Raw genomic sequence first — 9353 nt, 5'->3', positions numbered from 1 at the left:
CAGAAGGAACCATGAGTTTTGGGTTCGATCCCTGGCCTCACTCAGTGGGTTAAGTTTATTACTCATATCAATGGCAACACCCAGAGCATCAGTTTTTTATTTTTTCATCAATTCCCCAAATCCTAATTACCACAGAGCAATGCAACTAGGGCCATGTGACACCAACACATAAAGTGGTTTGTTACAGCAGAAAAACCCTGAATTTGGGGAACCAAATTTTTTGTATGGCCGGTACAAAAAATTGCTCCTTGCTCTAGAGATACTATCTATCTTTCAAGGCTGTTTGCTAAATAAACATCCTTGAAAAAGACATTCAGAAACAAAGGGAAGTCAATACCTAGCTTGCAAGACATACAGAAATGCAAAAGACTTATGACATCCCCCAACTAGATAGCAGATTTAAACAAACCATATCAATAATTATATTCAAGGTAAACGATTTAAACACCTCAATTAAAAGGCAGAGATTGGGAGAGTTCCCGTCGTGGTGCAGCAGAAACTAATCCAATAGGAACCATGATGTTGCAGGTTCAATCCCTGGCCTCACTTAATGGGTTAAGGATCTGGCATTGCCATGAGCGTGGTGTAGGTCACAGACACAGCTCGGATCTGGTGTTGCTGTAGCTGTGATGTAGGCCAGCAGCTGCAGCTCCAATTCGACCCCCAGCCTGGGAACCTCCATATGCCGTGGTACGGCCCTAAAAAGACAAAAGACAAAAAATTTAAAAAATAAATAAATGAAAAAATAAAAGGCAGAGATTGTCAGACTGGACCCCAAATATATGATATCTACAATAAACACACCATTTTATTCAGTAATGGAGAGAATAAGTAAACAAAAAATTAGTAAGGATGCAGAAGATTTGAATGCTATTAACCAGTTTGACCTGACATACATTTGTAGAACATTTTCCAACAGCAGAACATGAATACTTTGCAAGTGCATGTGGAAGAGTCACCAAGACAAGTCATGTGTGCTATCAAACAAACCTCACAAATTGAAAACATCAGAAATCACAGCAAGTGTATGATCTGAACACAACAGAGTTACACTAGAAATCAATAACAGAAAGTAACTGGGAAATCCCCAAACATTTGGAAATTGAACAACACACTTCTAAATTACTCCTATATCAAAGGAATTAAAACGGAAACAAAAAATATTTTGAGCTTAATAAAACTAAAAATGCAATACTTCAAAGTTTCTGAGACATGGATAAATATTTATATTAAAAATGTAAGAGCTAGAGGATAATATGAAAAAAGAATGTATATATGTGTGTGTATGTGTGTGTGTGTGTGTGTGTGTGTGTGTGTATAAACTGGGACACTTTGCTGTACAGCAGAATTTTTTTTTTTTTTTTGGTCTTTTTAGGGTGGTATATGGAAGTTCCCAGGCTAGGGGTCAAATCTGAATTGTTGCTGTCAGCCTACGCCACAGCCACAGCAATACCAGATCCAAGTCACATCCGTGACCTACACCACAGCTCACGGCAACACCTGATTCTTAACCCACTGAGGGAGGCCAGGGATTGAACCTTTATCCTCATGGATGCTAGTCAGTTTCATTTCCACTGAGCCACGACGGGAACTCCTGTACAGCAGAAATTGATAGAACATTGTAAATCAATTATAATAAAAAAAATTAAAAAAAAAGGAAGATCCTACTATAGAGCACAGGAAACTATATCCAATCTCTTGGGACAGAGCGTGATGGAAGATAATATGAGATAAAGAATGTTTACATACACACACACACACACACACACACACACGTATGACTGGATCACTATGCTATACAGCAGAAATTGACACAATGCTGTAAAGCAACTATACTCTCATAAAAGTAAATAAATAAAATATATCCTGAATAAGCTTTGAAACATTGCTTCTTCAAAAGATGTCTTTTCTATTTTTTGTCTTTCTAGGGCCGCACCTGCAGCATATGGAGGTTCCCAGGCTAGGGGTCGAATCGGAGCTGTAGGCACCGGCCTATGCCAGAGCCTCAGCAATGCCAGATCCAAGCCTCGTCTGTGACCTACACCACAGCTCATGGCAACACCAGATCCTCAACCCACTGAGTGAGGCCACAGATCAAACCCAGGTCCTCATGGATGCTAGTAGGGTTGGTAACTGCTGAGTCATGACAGGAACTCCCCAAAAGATGTTTTTATTATTTAATATGCTAGCATTTCTCAACATAATTAAATTAAATCAAAATAAATGCTTAGTATCTATGCAGTGCTTTCTAATAAAAATATTTCACCTAAAACTTTTTTTAAATGTAAGAATTTTTTAATCAATAATCTAAGCTTCCGCCTTAAAAAACTATAAGATTTCCTGTCATGACTCAGTAGTAATGAACCTGACTAGTATCCATGAGGATGTAGGTTCAATCCCTGGCCTCTTAGTGGGTTAAGGATCCAGCATTGCTGTGAGCTGTGCTGTAGGTCACAGACATGGCTCGGATCCCATGTTGCTGTGGCTGTGGCTATAGCTTTGGCAGGCAGCTGCGGCTCCAATTCAACCCCTAGCTTGGGAACTTCCATATGCCATGGGTGCAGCCCTAAAAAGCCAAAAAAAAAAAAAAAAAAGGAATTAAAGAAAAGGCATCTCTACATATCATATAGGCATAAGGGAATATTGTAAACAACTTTATGCCAGTAAATATGACAATTTATATGAAACGGACAAGTTCCTTTATGAAACTCAAAACTCAATAAATGTAGATAACCCAAATAGTCCTAGATGTATTAAAGTAATTCAATTAGTTGTAAAAACCTATCACAAAAACAAGCCGTAGGGATAGGTGAACTTAGGGGACAATGCGTGATCTGTTCTTAATACAGAGGAACCCTAAGGAGACAGGTGACTGTAGAAAGCACCGAAAGTCAGGCTAAGGACTTCAGCTGAGACGTCTTTTTCATGGTGTGCCCCAGACCACCCTCCACATTTAGGCAGTTAATCTTTAGTATTTATATATTGCTGTACTTGTACTATTTCCTGTTGGCTGTATGTATAATACAGTGCCCTAAGCAAGTTTGTAAATTCCTTAGGATAGTTCACATGAAAAAGATTTCCAAATTGGGGGCAAAATTACAGAAACCTTCCAGGTCAGATGGCATCATAGGTAAAAATTTTTGGTGGTTTTTTTCTTTTTGCTTTTTTAGGGCCATACCTGTGGCATATGGAAGCTCCCAGGCTAGGGGTTGAATCAGGACTACAGCTGCTGGCCTACACAACAGCCAGCAACATGGGATCTAAGCCGCATCTGTGACCCATACAAGAGCTCATGGCAACACCGAATCCCTGGCCCACAGAGCGAGGCGAGGGATCCAACCCGCATCCTCATGGATACTAGTTGGATTTGTTTCCACTGCGCCACAGTGGGAACTTCTGCAGCACAGGTAAAATATACCCAAACATTTAAGGAGGTAAAGATATCAATCCCATAAAACCCATCCAGAAAATAAAAGATGAGGAAACACTTCCCAACTTTCATGAAACTATTACCCTGATACTAAAACCAGATAAAAACATTACAGAAAACTATAGAACAATATCCCTTATAAGCACAGACACAAAAAACCTTAAACAAATACGCAGATTGAATTTAATAATATACAAAAGAGATAACACACCATGACCAAGTGGTGTTTATCTAAGAAATGCAAGGTTAGTTCAACACTGAAAACTAGTTAATGCAAGTTGCCTTATCAGACAATAAAGACAAACCATGCGATCATCCCAATAGTTGCAGGGAAAAAAATGGTAACAAAACTTAATACACATTCATGACTAAAACTGTAAGCAAATTAGACTTGGAGGGAACTTCACAGATTAAAGGGACAATATCGTACTTGACAGCGTATTTTTTCCCTAATGGTATGCTTTCTCCCTAAAATCAGGAAGGCGGAGTTCCCACCGTGGCGCAGTGGTTAACGAATCCGACTAGGAACCATGAGGTTGCGGGTTTGGTCCCTGCCCTTGCTCAGTGGGTTAACGATCCGGCGTTGCCGTGAGCTGTGGTGTAGGTTGCAGACGCGGCTCAGATCTCGTGTTGCTGTGGCTCTGGTGTAGGCCTGTGGCTACAGCTCCGATTCGACCCCTAGCCTGGGAACCTCCATATGCTGCAGGAGCGGCCCAAAGAAATAGCAACAATAACAACAACAACAACAACAACAAAAGACAAAAAAAAAAAAAAAAAAAAAAAAAAAAAGAAATAGCAAAAAGACCAAAAAATAAAAAAAATTAAAAAAATAAAATCAGGAAGGCTACGAAGATATCTACTGCTACCACTCATACTAGCATGGCCCTAGCCACTGAAAAAAGACAAGAAAAGGAAATTAAAACTTAGGTTTGGAAAGAAAAGGATACAACTTTTTTTTTTTTTTGTCTTTTTGCCTTTTGAGGGTCGCTCCCTTGGCATATGGAGGTTTCCAGGCTAGGGGCCTAATCGGAGCTGTAGCCACCGGCCTACGCCAGAGCCACAGCAACTCGGGACCCGAGCCTCATCTTCGATGCACACCACAGCTCACAGCAACACCGGATCCGTAACCCACTGAGCAAGGCCAGGGACTGAACCCACAACCTCATGATTCCTAGTCGGATTCGTTAACCACTGAACCGCGACAAGAACTCCCAGGGGATACAACTTTTTATGTGAATTTTCATTTCTTGCATTTCTATTTGCAGACAAAACGAGCATCTTTTTTTCCTTTTTTTTAGGGCCGCACCCTCAGCATATGGAGGTTTCCAGGCTAGGGGTTGAATCAGAGTTGTAGCCATTGACCTATACCACAGCTCACGCCAATGCCAGATCCTTAGCCCACTGAGTGAGGCCAAGGGATCGAACCTGCAGCCTCATGGTTACTAGTCAGATGCATTTCCGCTCAGCAACAGTGGGAACTCCGGAAACATTGTTTTGACTGTAGCAATGGTTACATGATTGCATTTATTTGTCAAATGTTATTTAGCAAAGTGTACATGTATAAAGTGTGACTTTCAGTATCTGTAAATTATACCTCAATTGACTAAGAAAACAGAAACAGATTCCCAAAGTTGTGATCGGTCTTGCTCTTTGTGAAACAAGTTTACCTTTTCTCCATATTCCTAAGTAACCTTTTAATTTTTTTTGTCTTTTTAGGGCCACACCCAAGGCATATGGAGGTTCCCAGGATAGGGGTAAATTGGAGCTGTAGTCACTGGCTTAAGCCATACCCATGGCAATGCAGGATCTGAGCTGGGTCTACAGTCTATACCACAGCTTATGGCAACACTGATCCCTAACCCACTGAGGCCAGGGATCAAATCTGCATCCTCATGGATGCTGAGCCAAGCAAATCTTTTAAACTATAAAACTATCCTCATTTGTAACTAGACAAACATTCCTTGAGCATTCTCAAGTCTTGATAAAATACTTTGTATGTATTATTTCCTGAAATTATTCCACCAACCCTACGAAACTGAGGTTGAGAGGTTTGGGTAATTCTAAAGTTGGCGCTTAAACCCAGGAATGTGAACTACCAAAGTCATCTTTCCCTCTACACCTCACTGCTTTCCCAACTCCCCAAAAACAAGGACTAAATTTATATTCTTCACTATGTCTAACTTAAAACATTCAATAAAAGCTGACATTGCTGAAAAATAAGAAATACCTTCCCAAATTGAGTGTTTCAACAAGTACAGGATCTAAAGAAAGATGTTTTTCTGTGGGAAATCCTTTCTTATCCTCTGGTTTGGTAACACAGTCCACCAAAGACAGGCATTCATTTGTTTATTCTCCCAGTTTCCCTCTGCAATTTCCCAGCCCAGCAAAACATCTCAGACTCAGAGAGCCCTGGGGACAAGGCTAATCTGTGAATACTCCAGGGACAGTAATTTCTATGGACATGGGATGATGATCCTGATCATCTTTCTCGGGAATTATTTTTTTAACTGATGAGGTTTGCTGTTTTTTTGAATAAAATCAGTCACATCACTTCATTTGTATTCCCCTATATAGCCCAAAATTATCACTTCAATTGCCAGCTTTCTCAACTATGGCATCTTCACTAAAAAACTGATCTCCCAAGCTTAAGAGGTAGAGAAGACAAGCAGTCCTGTTCTGACATTGTTCTCAATTATAATGCCTTAGTAGTTGTAACAGAAAACCCAATCAGGAATGCTATTCTCTCACATAACACTGTTAGCCGGTAGGGAAGTTCCAGAGTTAATTAATTCAGTGTTCAAAGGTCATCAAAGACCAATTTTTTTCCATTTTTCTACTCTGGCACCCTTAGGAGGTTGGCAATTATTATTCCATAGTATCCACATAATACACCTGTGAGTTTCATTAAAATTGCTGCCTACAGTGGAAATGAATCCAACTAGGAACCATGAGGTTGCAGGTTCCATCCCTGGGCTCACTCAGCGGGTTAAGGATCTGGCGTTGCCATGAGCTGTGGTGTAGGGTGAAGACGCAGCTGGGATCCTGCATTGCTGCGGCTGTGATGTAGGCCGGCAGCTGCAGCCCTGATTCGACTGCTAGCCTGGGAACCTCCATATGCTGCAGGTGTGGCCTTAAAAAAGTAATAAAAATAAAATAAAATAAATTAAAATTGTTGTCTAACCTGTGGCTGGTATAAGGAAAACAATTTTCTCATATGTACTTTGGAGGGCAATTTGGAAGTCTAGTGAATTTTTTTAATGTGCATATCTTTTGATCTAGCAATTCCACTTTTAGGAAGTTTTCTCAGAAAATGTTAAGTGGCTGAGTTCCCATCATGGCTCAGTGGTTAACGAACCTGACTAGCATCCATGAAGAAGCAGGTTCAATCCCTGACCTCGCTCAGTGGGTTAAGGATTCAGTGTTGCTGTGAGCTGTGGTGTAGATTGCAGACTCGGCTTGGATCCTGTGTTGCTATGGCTGTGGTGTAGGCCAGCAGCTATAGCTCTGATTTGACCCCTAGCCTGGGAACCTCCATATGCCTCGGGTGTGGCCCTAAAAAGCAAAAAAAGGAAAGAAAAAAGACAAAGAAAATGTTAAGTGAAGAAAAACAGGAATCAAAATGCTTGTTAGAAAATTCTTGTATGGGAGTTCCCGTCGTGGCGCAGTGGTTAACGAATCCGACTAGGAACCATGAGGTTGCGGGTTCGGTCCCTGCCCTTGCTCAGTGGGTTAACGATCCGGCGTTGCCATGAGCTGTGGTGTAGGTTGCAGACGCAGCTCGGATCCCGCGTTGCTGTGGCTCTGGCGTAGGCCGGTGGCTACCGCTCCGATTCAACCCCTAGCCTGGGAACCTCCATATGCCGCGGGAGCAGCCCAAGAAATAGCAACAACAACGACAACAACAACAACAAAAAGACAAAAAGACAAAAAAAAAAAAAAATTCTTGTAATAGCAAAAAAGGAGCAACATCTTAAAATACCGATCAATAGGGCATGGTTACTTAAACTGAGAAACTCATATAATGGAATATGTCACAGCTGTTTAACATGGAACTATGCCCAAGTTTTGTTGATAAGAGTGAACCTGCAAAGAATATGTATGCATAAATAAATAAAAACATCTATTATACTAAAAAGACAGGCGATGATAACAAAAACAGATAAATTGTGTTACATCAAAATTTAAAACTTCTGTGTATCAAAAGATAATCAACAGGAGTTCCCGTCGTGGCTCAGTGGTTAACAAATCAGACTAGGAACCATGAGGTTGCGGGTTTGATCCCTGACCTTGCTCAGTGGGTTAAGGATCTGGCGTTGCGGTGAGCTGTGGTGTAGTTTGCAGATGCGGCTCAGATCCTGCACTGCTGTGGCTCTGGCGTAGGCCCGCAGCTACAGCTCCGATTCGACCCCTAGCCTGGGAACCTCCATATGCTAGAGGAGCGGCCCTGGAAAAGGCAAAAGATGATCAACAGAGTGAAAAGGCAACCCAAAGAATAGAAAAAAATATTTCCAAATCATTTATTTAAGGGGCTAATATCCAAATACGTAAAGAACTCCAAATTAACAACAACAAAAAAACCTGTTTGAAAACGACCAATACTGTGTAATAATCCATATGGTAAAGAATCTGCAACGGAATGGATATACATACATGTATGACTGATTTCCTTTGCTGTACACCTGAAAATAACACAGCTTTGTAAGTCAGCTATACTCCATTAAAAAAAAAAAAAAAAAATGGGCAGAGGACTTGAGTAGACATTCCTCCAAAGAAGACAAATGACCAATATGCGAAGAAGTTCAACATCAGTAATTTTATGGACATGCAAATCAAAACCACAATGAGATATCACCTCACAACCATTAGGATGACTGCTATCAAAAACAAGTTTCCTTCCCAGAAGAATCTACAAGATGGCATTAGTAGGAGTTCCCATAGTGACTCAGCGGAAATGAACCTGCCTAGCATCCATGAGGACACAGGTTCAATCCCTGGACTCACACGGTGGGTTAAGGATGCAGCACTGCCATGAGCTGTGATGTAGGTCATAGACGTGGCTCGGATCTGGCGTTGCTGTGGCTGTGGTGTAGGCAGCAGCTACAGCCCAATTTAACCCCTAACCTGGGAACTTCCATATGCTATGAGTGTGGCCCTAAAAAACGAATTAAAAAAAGATAGCAGAAGTGACACACTTCCAACGGTTTTACCCACAGCAATGTGGACCTTGTAGGACAAATGCTGCAGGCAACTGGTACAGCTGTAGAGCACCCTGCAATTGCTGAACCAGGCCTGTGGAGGAGGAAGCAGAACTCCCTGCTTAAGCATCTATGCAAGGCACCACCAAAGAAGCAGCCTGAGGTGGTAAGACACACCCGCAGGACATGATCATCCTGCCTGTGATGATGGGTAGCATGGTGGGCACGTACAAGAACAAGACCATCAATCAGGTGGAATCAGGTCTGAGTTATCAATCACCTACACAGCTGGGTTGGCACTGGGGCCACTCCTCCTGCTTCATCCCCTTCAAGTAGCCTGCTTGGTCAATACAGTCACAAACCTCTCTTAAAAAAAAAAAAAAAAGTTGTGGAGTTCCTGCTTTGGCTCAGCAGGTTGTCTTTGCTCAATGGGTTAAGAATTTGGCGTTGCTATGAGCTGTGGTGCAGGTCTCAGACATGGCCTGGATCTGGCAGGGCTGTGGCAGTGGCATAGGCTGGCAGCTACAGCTCCAATTCAACCCCTAACCTGGGAACTTCCATATACTGCAAGTGTGGCCCTAAAAAGAAAAAGAAAAAAGTTGTTTTGCTAAGGATGTGGAGAAACTGAGACCCTTGTGTATTACTGATGAGAAAATGGTAAAGCTGCTATGATGGTCCTTTAAAAAACTTCTGAGCATATATTCAAAAGAACTGAAAGCAGGGTCTCA

This window comes from Sus scrofa, chromosome 9 (genome assembly GCF_000003025.6).
Source record: "Sus scrofa isolate TJ Tabasco breed Duroc chromosome 9, Sscrofa11.1, whole genome shotgun sequence".
Classification (NCBI taxonomy): Eukaryota; Metazoa; Chordata; class Mammalia; order Artiodactyla; family Suidae; genus Sus; species Sus scrofa.
The sequence above is the reverse complement of the archived record's forward strand: the minus strand, read 5'-3'. Positions refer to the sequence as shown.